The following is a 13,515-nucleotide window of genomic DNA, read 5'->3' on the forward strand; positions in this document are numbered from 1 at the left end:
GCAAATGAGAACTTGTTCTCAACTAGCCTACCTGGTTAAATAAAGGTGAAATAAATAACATTAAAAAATCTAACACTCCAGTGTTTAATTGCTATATTGTAATTATTTCGTCACTATGGCCTATTTATTGCCTTACATCCCTTATCCTACCTCATTTGCACACACTGTATATAGACTTTTTCTATTGTATTATTGACTGTATGTATGTTTATTCCATGTGTAACTCTGTGTTGTTTGTGTCGCATTGCTTTGCTTTATCTTGGCCAGGTCACTGTTGTAAATTAGAACTTGTTTTCAACTAGCCTACCTGGTTAAATAAAGGTGAAATATATATATATATATATTTTTAATTAAGTATGTGCCATTCAACTTGGCCTATGCGTGTACTTGCAAGTAGTTACCCCAATTGTTTAGACACTTCAATAACCCCGGCATGCATTGCATGGCCAACATGGAGGAACTGACTGTGGAGGTCCGTGGCTCCAACGGAGCTTATTATAAGGTAAATCCATGTATAATATTGATGTAAACTAACCATGATCATGTTTATAAAGCATGGCACACACATCAGTTCCCTACTATAGTTCATAAACTAGCAACATACACTAAGCTAGAGACTTGGGTTTTCAACATGTCTAATGACGGTTGGCTAGCTATCTCGGTAAACTACCGTTAGCGACGTTAACTTCAAGACCAAATATAGTTGGCAGCTAGTCTCACTTTTCTTTGCAAGCGACCTATTCACACCCCGTTTGTCTTCGGAGTACACTATTAGCTGGCTAATTCAACAGATAACGCTATTAAAAATATTTCTCAATGTTAGCTAACGTAATTACCGGGCTAGCATTATCAACTGGTTAACGGTAGGTAGCTAACGTTAGCAAAGCTTATCAGGTTCGGTTGCACCTTGGCTTTGCTCGTCTTGAACCAGATTATTGATCTGGCTAACTTCATGACCTGCTACACTATCTAAAGGTATATGTGCTAACCATATGCGTTATAAATCAAACAATTTAAAAGTTTAAGCTGTAATATGTAACTTTGGGCGACTTAACGAAATTCAGAGAAGTGGGTTATAGATCTGTCATTCTCATTTCAAGCCTAAGAAGCGGTAGATATGTTCTAAACTCAGCAAGGACCCTGTCTTTCAAAGATAATTAGTACAAATCCAAATAACTTAACAGAACTTCATTGTAAAGGGTTTAAACACTGTTTCCCGTGTTTGTTCAATGAACCATAAACAATTCATGAACATGCATCCCTGGAACGGTCGTTAAGACACTAACAACTTACAGATGGTAGGCAATTAAGGTCACAGTTATGAAAACTTATGACACTAAAGAGGCCTTTCTACTAACTCTGAAAAACACAAAAAGAAAGATGCCCGGGATCGGTACATCCAAACATCACACCTGCGGGACAGGTACAGGATGGCAACAACTGGCCGAGTTACACCAGGAACGCACAATCCCTCCATCAGTGCTCAGACTGTCTGCAATAGGCTGAGAGAGGCTGGACTGAGGGCTTGTAGGCCTACTGTAAGGCAGGTCATCACCAGACATCACCGGCAACAACGTTGCCCATGGGCACAAACCCACCGTCGCTGGACCAGACAGGACTGGCAAAAAGTGCTCTTCAAGGATGAGTCGCGGTTTTGTTTCACCAGGGGTGATGGTCGGATTCGCGTTTATCGTCAAAGGAATGAGCGTTACAGCGAGGCCTGTACTCTGGAGCGGGATCGATTTGGAGGTGGAGGGTCCGTCATGGTCTAGGGCGGTGTTTCACAGCATCATTGGACTGAGCTTGTTGTCATTGCAGGCAATACATCCTCCTCCCTGATGTGGTACCCTTCCTGCAGGCTCATCCTGACATGACCCTCCAACATGACAATGCCACCAGCCATACTGCTCATTCTGTGCGTGATATCCTGCAAGACAGGAATGTCAGTGTTCAGCCATGGCCAGCGAAGAGCCCAGATCTCAATACCATTGAGCACATCTGGGACCTGTTGGATTGGAGGGTGAGGGCTTGGGCCATTCCCCCCAGAAATGTCTGGAAACTTGCAGGTGCCTTGGTGGAAGAGTGGGGTAACATCTCACAGCAAGAACTGGCAAATCTGGTGCAGTGCATGAGGAGGAGATGCACTACAGTACTTAATGCAGCTGGTGGCCACACCAGATACTGACGCTTACCCCCCTTTTGTTCAGGGACACATTATTCCATTTCAGTCACATGTCTGGAACTTTTTTTGTTTGTCTCAGTTGTTGAATCTTGTTATGTTCATACAATTATTTACACGTTAAGTTTGCTGAAAAGTGTGTCAAATCGGAGGGCATGCTGTCCGGTCCTCTGGCAGTCTGAAACTGAAATTGGGTGAACTATTAGAATTTTAGCAACCAGGAAATAGCTGCGAAAGTTCTTCATTGTGCATCTTTTAAAAGTTTGTTAAATTAATTTTTCAATTATAGCCAGCTCATTAATGTTTTAATTTGCTCCTCAGTTAAGTCTGTATAGGGAAACGTATTGTTAGGTAGGTAGCCAGCTAGCTAGCTGAAATTTTGTTCTTTCATTCAATAATGTACACTATACACAAAAGTATGTGGACACCCTTTTTAAATTCCTGGATTCAGCTATTTAAGCCACAACTTTGTGGCAACAGTTTGGGGAAGGCCCTTTCCTGTTTCAGCATGACAATGCCCCCGTGCGTGCACAAAACGAAGTCCATACAGAAATGGTTTGTCGAGATTGGTGTGGAAGAACTGGCCTGCACAGAGCTCTGAACTCAACCGCATCAAACACCTTTGGAATGAATTGGAACGCAGACTGCAAGCTAGGCCTAATCGCCCTGAGTGGCTGAATGGAAGCAAGTCCCCACAGCAATGTTCCAACATCTAGTGGAAAGCCTTTCCAGAAGAGTGGAGGCTGTTATAGCAGCAAAGAGGGGACCAACTCCATATTAATGCCCATGATTTTGGAATGAGATGTTCGACAAGCAGGTGTCCACATACTTTTGGTCATGCAGTGTATATTGTTGAATCACCTATACATTTGAAAAAGAAGTGTCGCCATACTGGTGCAGGTAGGCAAATATATCGCAAGGAGGGATATATGTTATAAGACTAGACCCGAGTTCCACTCCGATCTAGAAACTCTGGGCTAGAATACCACAGCAGCCTATACCAGGGTTTCTTAAACTATCGGTTGGGATCAAAAGTGGGACCTGGGAATGTGAGAGGTGGGTCGCGAGTTATGAGAATAGATCTTCTTAATTTGGGTTTTTGGAGGACGATTTCACTTTTGAGTCTTGTGCTGAAGGTTTTAAGAATCCCTGGCCTATACTAAAGTGTTGTATGTTGATAGTCCCTAGCTATGCCAGTAACTTTTTATTTTCTGGGTGGAGTGGCGGAGTACTTCTGAACTTAACCCATGGCTGACCTTTCTCTAGGGATTTGTCAAAGATGTCCATGATGATTCACTCACTATTGTCTTTGAGAACAAGTAAGTTTTCATAGGTTCTTCTGGGGTTTTAGCGTATTTTGTAGTCATCTATGGTGGTATAATTTTGTTGATGGGCATAACTTTATGATTCTTATCTAAATGTTTGTTTTTAAAGGATAATTTAGCTTTTTACAACCAAATCTCTGTTTGGTGTGAAGGGAATGTTATAGATTCTAATAGCATGCCATTTACATGTATACATTTAAAAAAAAAAGAAGCTATATTGTCTTTTAATAAAGTTGGCAACCTGAGAGACAAGTTCACTTTAGTGATGTGCGGATGCCACCTCCAGCCGACGGTAAAAAGGACATCGGGGAGGGAGAAGAGGTGGAGGTGAGAACTGGCTCTCTATCTATTTAGATTTAACATACACTTTTTCCTCAGAATATCTAATTTAGAATTATCTCTCCCTCTTTCTCTTTCTACCAGATCTTCTCCCGGGCCAATAAGCAGGAGCCATGTGGCTGGTGGCTTGCCAAAGTGCGCATGATGAAGGGAGATGTGAGGAGTTATCTGTGGTTCCAATTTCACTGGTCCCAGAATGTCATTTGCGAAAGGATGTTTTTGTAATGTTTATACTGTGATTTCCTCATCCTCATATTACGTTTGTCAGTTTCATGCAACACAAATGTAACCTGTGTTGTGTTTACTGTGTAGTTCTATGTGATCGAGTATGCTGCCTGTGACGCCACGTACAATGAAATAGTCACCTTGGAACGTCTCCGGCCTGTGAATGTCAACAAGGTGGTGTCAAAGAGCTCCTTCTTCAAATGCACAGTCCCAGTTCCTGACGATCTGAAAGCAGCGTATGTACCTTTTTTATTTAAAAGTAGTTTCTGATTGGGATATAGTCTAGTAATTTGTTGGGTTTTATTTACATGCATTAGAGTTCAGAATTTGATTATAGTTTATTTTACTTTAGGGTGCGAAAGTGAACAAGCGCATAAAGATTTCAAAAAGGCAGTGGGAGCTTGTCGGATTGTCTACTGTCCAGAAACAAGTAACTTGGTCGTACTAGTAAGTCCATATAAGTCTGTCTGCCACTCCTCCTTCAGTACCAGCAGTTTTGTCTAGATTATTTTTTTATGTTTATATTCTTGTTTCCCTGCAGTCTATAAATGAAGCCACAGTTAAGCGAGTGTCTTTGCTCAGTGACACGCACTTGAGGAGCATTCGCACTAAGCTCATGCTCCTGTCCCGAAATGAGGAGGCCACTAAACAACTGGAGGTAAGGATGATTATCACAACTGCATCCTTGCAGAAATAGTTTAAACAGGATTGTCATAGACAAATCTCAATCATGCACATGATCTCTTCTCTCTCTAGAGTACAAAACAACTGGCATCCGCTTTCCAAGAGGAGTTTACAGTCAGGGTGGACCTCATGGGCCTTGCCATTGGAAGCCATGGCAGCAACATTCAACAAGCCAGAAAAGTGCCTGGAATCACTGCTATTGAGCTGGATGAAGGGAGTGGGACGTTCATAATTTACGGAAAGGTGTGCTGATGCTTTTGATATGAGACTTTGTTATGAGTGAGCAATAGACAGTGTATGTACCACCAAGACATTTGTTTCTTAAAGCTATTATATTCTTCTAAGAATGAGGAGGTGGTTAAAAAGGCAAGGAATTATCTGGAGTTTCTCGAAGATTCTGTTCAGATCCCAAGGAACTTGGTCGGTATGTATCAAGTAGGAGTTGATACTTCCATAAAGCAAGACATTTGTGGGTGTGCACCTCTTCACACAAGTGCCTTATGGCTTCTTATTTTTTTCTTCAGGCAAGGTAATTGGCAAGAACGGAGAAGTCATTCAGGAGATCATTGACAAGTCTGGGGTGGTGAGAGTAAGGTTTGAGGGGAACAAGGACAACACACAGCCACGTCAAGAAGTAAGCCCTTACTTAAAAAAAAATACTTTCCAGCTCACTTAGTAGACCAAGTGATCAGTATTGTCACAGAAACACTCTTCACCCATAATAACATCATTTTATTTGTGATGTGCTGACACAGGGAATGCCCAGGTGCTTCTGGAGTACCACATCGCCTACCTGAACGTAAGCATTAATCTATAGTAACAAACTCCTAAGGGTCTCAGTCAGGGCTGTAGGCCCTTTTTATAGTCTGTGTGGGATGAGTTTGCCTGTTGCTGTCTGCAGGAGGTAGAGCTACTGCGTATGGAGAGACTGCAGATAGATGAGTAGCTGAAGCTGATTGGGATGGGCCAAAGGCCTTCATCTGGCCACCCAGCAGACAAGGACAAGAGCTACACCACGGACAACAGTGTGGCTGCTACCTCTGTGAATACCAGCCACTCCTACACTGGCAGAGGCCGCAGAGGCCCCAACTACACCTCCGGCTATGGTGAGCGTCATGTTTTTATTTTATTTTTATTTTATTTCACCTTTATTTAACCAGGTAGGCTAGTTGAGAACAAGTTCTCATTTGCAACTGCGACCTGGCCAAGATAAAGCATAGCAGTGTGAACAGACAACACAGAGTTACACATGGAGTAAACAATTAACAAGTCAATAACACAGTAGAGAAAAAAAGGGAAAAAAGGGGGAGTCTATATACAATGTGTGCAAAAGGCATGAGGAGGTAGGCGAATAATTACAATTTTGCAGATTAACACTGGAGTGATAAATGATCAGATGGTCATGTACAGGTAGAGATATTGGTGTGCAAAAGAGCAGAAAAGTAAATAAATAAAAACAGTATGGGGATGAGGTAGGTGAAAATGGGTGGGCTATTTACCAATAGACTATGTACAGCTGCAGCGATCGGTTAGCTGCTCAGATAGCAGATGTTTGAAGTTGGTGAGGGAGATAAAAGTCTCCAACTTCAGCGATGTTCACAATGATACCGAACAGACATTTTGTAGATTCTCCCAATACATTTTTCGACACCTATCAGCAGGAGTTTAACCCTAAAAATACTTTAAAGTACTATTAAGGTACTACTTCACTACATTCCTAAAGAAAATATTGTACTTTTTACTTTTAACACCCAAAAGTACATGTTACATTTTGAATGCTTAGCAGGACAGGAAAATGGTCCAATTCAGACTCTTTATCAGGAGAACCTCCCTGGTCATCTCTACTGCCTCTGATCTGGCGGACTCACTAAACACAAATGTTTCATTAGCCCCTGGCTATCCATAAATACAAAAAAAAAACAAGATGGTGCCGTCTGGTTTCTTTACTCAACTATGACAATTGGGTAGTCAATCGAAAGTTGCAAGACACAATCTAGGGAAGGTAATATTGATATTGGGACATAATGCTATAGCCCAACAGGAAGTTATCAGTCATCTGGTATTAAAAAGATATGTTTGACTTTCAGGCACAAACTCTGAGCAATCCAATGACTCTGAGACTGACTCAGAGCGGAAGGAGGAGCTGATTGACTGGTCCCTGGCGGGAGAGGAACCGGAGAGGGGTACCCAGCCACAGAGAGACAGCAGGAGGAGAGCTGGTCAAGGGAGGGGGAGAGGACCCAGTGGCAGGGGCCGAGGAGCAGGGAGAGGAGCCTCCAACACCGGTACGGCTGCAGACACAATTGATGGGTCATGCACATGCTGATGACATTAAACATGATTTGCATTATCCCCTATGTTTATCATGATCATGTGAATAGGTCTATGAATTGTTCCTCTAAAACTAGATATTAAACTATTTGTTAACTTTGCAGCTCTAAAGGATCGTGATGGCAACCCATACAGTGTGCTTGACAACACCGAGACAGGCCAGACGGTCGACTCCAACCTCAACACAAACCGCCACCTCCTCTCCCGCCGGATTGACGAGGACACAACAGCCATTGATGGCATGAGCGAATCGGACAAAGCTTCCCTCGGTGAGAATTGCCTTGGTAAGTCCTGCATCACCATGTCCTCGCAGTGGTGACTTGATTTAAGGACTGTCATCAACGGCATTTAAACATTTGTGTTGTGACTTTTACCATCTCAATCAGTACCATCCACAAACTTCTTCAATCCCTCCGGATAGAAGTGTCTGAGTAAAAATCACAAGCCCTGGGAGCCAATCGGATTCAACAACAAACATACTCCCATAAGCATTAGAAAATACAATTATTTCATGTTACAGAAGATGGTGGACAATTCGGTGACTAAAAAGGATAGAATTACACACATTGACACCAATCCCAAGTCAATCCTCATGAAATTCACTCCGAGGGCTCTGCACAAACTCTTCCCCCACATAGATGACTCAAAAGCTAAACCACAGCTGCATAAACGTAGCAGTAGACACTGTGTTCGCCCACCAGAGGAAAGGTGGGGAACGGGCCTGTAGTTTGTTTACCAAAACCAGCATAACTGAGTGTGAGTGCCCTGGCTAGCAGTGACGTCCGTGCTTCAACCAGTAACCATTGATTTACTCTGGGAAGCTAATTTCTCAATTTGAAGCTGAATAGACACCTAGAAAAGGCATGCCACCAAGAAGTCCCATTGTTTTTAAATGTTCCCACTCAAATTCACTAACATGACCGCTACTTGTTGACTATCAATTAAGGTCTGTTTATTTTTTGGGATTTGATACTGCTTGCCTGTATTTCTCACTTGCATTCCTTGGACTGTTTTCTAGTTATTTTTAACCACATTCTTTCAGTGTTATCACAATGTAAGCTATTTTTCTGATTCAGAGGGGTTGGGTTAAATGCATTGCTGTACAACTGATTAGGCATCCCCCTTTCCCTATCTTTAGCTATGATGATCTAGTTTATTTCATTACCAATGCAAGTGGTTCTAACATTCTTTGTTTTGCAGATCACGGGCTGAATCACAAAGCAGATAGATGACCTGGTAAGTTTGAAAAAATTCGACAAATCTGACTTCAGGGCACGTATGTATCAAGCGTCTCATAGTAAGAGTGCTGATCTAGGATCAGGTCTTCAATCTTATTCAATGTGATGTAAAATGCAAATCGGCACGCCTAATCTGAGATGCTTGATACATACAAGCTGGCTGAAACAAGTGATGGGGAGAAAGAACCATGGTAGTGTACGGAAACTTGCAATTGTACTACATTCGTACAATAGTTATTGTACAAGCTTGCCAAAGATAGACATATGGACTTCCAGATTCTCTACTGCACTTTTCAATTCCCTAACCATGGGACACAGAGGGGGAGATTTAGCACTGAACCGAGACATGAAAAAGCATGTTTCAAGTACATTATCAGATGTTGTGCCTTGAGTAGATTTAACATAGTTGCCTGGCTGTAGTAAATTTGTCAATGATGACAAAGGTGAAAGAATCTAGTTATCCTAATATTTGTTGAGGAGCTTTGGCTGATTTGTATTTTAATATACAATCACTTCAGACTAGGAAATGCAGTCGGAGAGGGGAAAAAACCTGTTTTGCACTGAATTGGAATTTATTTCCCATAAGAAAAAAAAGCACCCACCAGAGGCTGGAATGATGGTGGCAGTAACTTGTCTCGAAGGAGCTTTATTTTTTAAATGTACAAATGTACACTATTTAATAAGCTGTTAACACTAAACTGGTGGAACGACCGTATTTTATGCAGGTGACAATTTGGACTGAGGTCAATTTCCAGATTTTGGTTCGGTAAACTGTTTGTCTTTTTTAATGATCATTTGGGTTGTTTGATGTGCAATATGTTTTGTATGCCAGTAGTTCTTAAATAAAACCATTTGTCTTGTCAGGTTGACCTTTTTGTCCTGAGAATGAGTGAAGTACAGAGCAAAACTAGTCTCTTTAATATATGATTTATTTGGGCACGGTGAATAAGAAAACCCCCGGGCCCAACCAAGTACAAAGTGACCTATTGATTTAGTGATCCACCTGCAAAAAAACATGCAATTGTGATCCAAATTACATTGTACAAGCTGAATGACTATATAAAAGTACATAATTGTTTGGAAAGAGTTTTACTCGTTCCTCAACCCTCTGTCGGGGTGATTTAGAATCATCAGTTTTCTGTGGGCTTCTCTGATCTTGTTAGCTGTGGGACAGGGAACAACAATATGATTCATTAGGCAAATTGACTTTATTGTAGTATCACACACCCAGTGAAATGTACAATACCTGACTTCTAGAAAAGCATGCAACAAGACAGTTACAATTGTACCACATGCGTGTAATGCCATAGTGTCTTGTAGCGCAAGGTTTCCCAAACTCGGTCCTGGGGCCCCACTGGTTGCGCGTTTTGGTTTTTGCCCTAGAAGGACACAGCTGACTCAAATAATCAAAGCTTGATGAGTTGGTTATTTGAATCCAAAACGTGCACCCAGGGAGGACCGCAGGACCGGACTTGATAAACCTTGTTCAGGACAACACGTGTGAAAGCCCATAAAATCTTACTGATTTGGGAAAACTGCATAGAGCAGTGTTAACTAGCCTCCAAATGAGCTTCAATGCCATACAACACTACTTCTGTGGCCTCCAACTGCGCTTAAACGCGAGTAAAACCAAATGCATGCTTTTCAACCGTTCGCCCGACTAGCATCACTACTCTGGACGGTTCTGAGTATGAATATGTGGACAACTACAAATACCTAGGTGTCTGGCTAGACTGTAAACTCTCCTTCCAGACTCATATTAAACATCTCCAAAATGAAATCTAGAATCGGCTTCCTATTTCGCAACAAACCTCCTTCACTCACGCCGCCAAACATACCCTCGTAAAACTGACTATCCTACTGATCCTCAACCTCGGCGATGTCATTTACAAAATAGCTTCCAATACTCTACTCAGCAAACTGGATTCAGTCTATCACAGTGCCATCCGTTTTGTCATCAAAGCCCCTTATACCACCCACCACTGCGAACTGTATGCTCTAGTCGGCTGGCCCTCGCTACATATTCGTCGCCAGACCCACTGGCTCCAGGTCATCTATAAGTCTATGCTAGGTAAAGCTCCGCCTTATCTCAGCTCACCGGACATGATAACAACACCCACCCGTAGCAAGCGCTCCAGTAGGTATATCTCACTGGTCATTCCCAGAGCCAAAACCTCCTTTGGCCGTCTTTCCTTCCAGTACTCTGCTGCCAATGACTGGAACGAATTGCAAAAATCGCTGAAGCTGGAGACTTATATTTCCCTCACTAACTTTAAACAGCAGCTATCTGAGCAGCTAACCGATTGCTGCAGCTGTAAATAGCCCACCCAATCTACCTACATCATCCCCATATTGTTTTTATTTACTTTTCTGCTCTTTTGCACACCAGTATAACTTTAGACCGTCCCCTCGCCAGGCTCGAACCAGGGACCCTCTGCACACATCAACAACAGTCACCCATGAAGCATCGTTACCCATCGCTCCACAAAAGCCACGGCCCTTGCAGAGCAAGGGGAACCACTACTTCAAGGTCTCAGAGCAAGTGACGTCACCGATTGAAATGCTATTTAGCGCGCACCACCGCTAACTCTCCGTTTCACATCCGTTACACTCATCAACACTCCAGTGTTAATTTGCTAAATTGTAATTACTCCGCTACTATGGCCTATTTATTGCCTTACCTCCTCACGTCATTTGCACACACTGTATATAGACTTTTTCCCCCCCTTTTCTATTGTGTTATTGACTGTACGCTTGTTTATTCCATGTGTAACTGTTGTTGTTTGTGTCGCACTGCTTTGCTTTATCTTGGCCAGGTCGCAGTTGTAAATGAGAATTTGTTGTCTACTACCCTACCTGGTTAAATAAAGATGAAATAAATAAATAAAAATCTGTGTAACAGCGGGCGGATTTGATTATTCTCAGCCAGGAACCGGTCTGTGGCCTGGGAGTTGCATCCTTTCTCAAATCGAAACGTAATCTGCGCCTCTCGGTCGTGTTGTCGACAAGGAAGCATGGTACATCGTGCAGAAACATACACATTCTATTTTCCATAAAATAGATATTTGAATATTCAAATTAGTTTTCATTAGGAAGGCAGATAAAGCGTTTTTTAGCAAAAGCAAATCACTATTGCTTGTAAAAACACAAAGTCATTCTCCGTGTACATCCCGTTTGTGATGTAATTTAACGAGGTTGCAAACGGTTCTAAAGACAATGCAACCAAATTCCACCCGGTGCGAAACACCTATCCAGGCCAGATTAATTGAATCCCCTCAATGGTCACGTTTCCTTGCTCAGACTATGTATACATTTCATTTTTCTCCCTTTATTTAACTAGGCAAGTACTTTAAAAACAAATTCATAAATTGTACATTTGTATTTACAATGAGGGGCAGAACGACAGATTTTTACGTTAGAAATCGTTCGGTTAACGTACTGGTCCAACGCTCTAACCACCAGGCTACCTGCCGCCTAATGCATTCACCAATTTGGAATAGGATTTGCCTCGTTTTTTTCCAGAGTTATCTTGAACGCACCACTGGTTCCTAGTCCTAGTTGTTTTGAACGCGGAATAAGCACTGACGCATGTGACGTCTAGGGCGAGTAATGTTATCCACCAGCTGTATGGCTGTCAGTCGTAGCTAGACATTTGCACTAGTGTGATGCTACAGTTGCTAGTCAGCTTAGCTAACGAATATGCTTCTGCTGCTCTTGGCTAAAGACTTCAATGCGGTAAGCTATCCTTTTACGGTAGCCTCGATATAGCAACTCGCCATGTTTTTATGCTAAGATCTGCCTCTATTAAAAACTTGAAACAACTTTTGTACTAGCTACTTGTCTACGATGAACAAAGTCACAAACCACCCTCATGTTTTAATACTTGACTTGTGTTTTTAGTTTCCGACAGGCCAGAATAACACATGTCGTAACGACTAACTTCAATCGCTCAGCACTGTCGCAAAATGTCAGGGTCCCCAATTCCATATATATTTATGCCATGACCACCTCTTGCCTAGTTAATATCTAACTTTGTGTCCTGTAAAATATGTTGCCAATCCGGTACAGCATCTCTGGCCCTGACAATGCTCACACATTAATAAAAGAGATTGCCCAAATACAGTGTTTTCCATAACACATTGTAGGTCATCTATATGCTACAGTAAACCGATCCACAACGTTTATCAATCATCCTTGACATATTCCCCAATGTATTACTATCAAAGACAGTATACTATGAATTGCTTTGAAAACGGTGTTATTATCATTTACAAACAGTTTTGTTTACAGACCATTTTAAGAAAATGTGTTTCTTTCTACTCTTCAGTACCAGCAGTTTTGTCTAGATTATTTTTTTATGTTTATATTCTTGTTTCCCTGCAGTCTATAAATGAAGCCACAGTTAAGCGAGTGTCTTTGCTCAGTGACACACACTTGAGGAGCATTCGCACTAAGCTCATGCTCCTGTCCCGAAATGAGGAGGCCACTAAACAACTGGAGGTAAGGATGATTATCACAACTGCATCCTTGCAGAAATAGTTTAAACAGGATTGTCATAGACAAATCTCAATCATGCACATGATCTCTTCTCTCTCTAGAGTACAAAGCAACTGGCATCCGCTTTCCAAGAGGAGTTTACAGTCAGGGTGGACCTCATGGGCCTTGCCATTGGAAGCCATGGCAGCAACATTCAACAAGCCAGAAAAGTGCCTGGAATCACTGCTATTGAGCTGGATGAAGGGAGTGGGACGTTCATAATTTACGGAAAGGTGTGCTGATGCTTTTGATATGAGACTTTGTTATGAGTGAGCAATAGACAGTGTATGTACCACCAAGACATTTGTTTCTTAAAGCTATTATATTCTTCTAAGAATGAGGAGGTGGTTAAAAAGGCAAGGAATTATCTGGAGTTTCTCGAAGATTCTGTTCAGATCCCAAGGAACTTGGTCGGTATGTATCAAGTAGGAGTTGATACTTCCATAAAGCAAGACATTTGTGGGTGTGCACCTCTTCACACAAGTGCCTTATGGCTTCTTATTTTTTTCTTCAGGCAAGGTAATTGGCAAGAACGGAAAAGTCATTCAGGAGATCATTGACAAGTCTGGGGTGGTGAGAGTAAGGATTGAGGGGAACAAGGACAACACACAGCCACGTCAAGAAGTAAGCCCTTACTTAAAAAAAAATACTTTCCAGC

The 13,515-nt window shown here is 42.0% G+C and overlaps 1 pseudogene; it reads left to right on the forward strand.

The window, feature by feature from the left end:
* Positions 1 to 440: 440 nt before the first annotated feature.
* LOC109897934 (fragile X mental retardation syndrome-related protein 1-like) lies at positions 441 to 12,817 on the forward strand (annotated as a pseudogene).
* The last annotated feature ends 698 nt before the right edge of the window (positions 12,818 to 13,515 follow it).

The sequence above is a fragment of the Oncorhynchus kisutch genome, linkage group LG10 (genome assembly GCF_002021735.2).
Source record: "Oncorhynchus kisutch isolate 150728-3 linkage group LG10, Okis_V2, whole genome shotgun sequence".
NCBI lineage: Eukaryota > Metazoa > Chordata > Actinopteri > Salmoniformes > Salmonidae > Oncorhynchus > Oncorhynchus kisutch.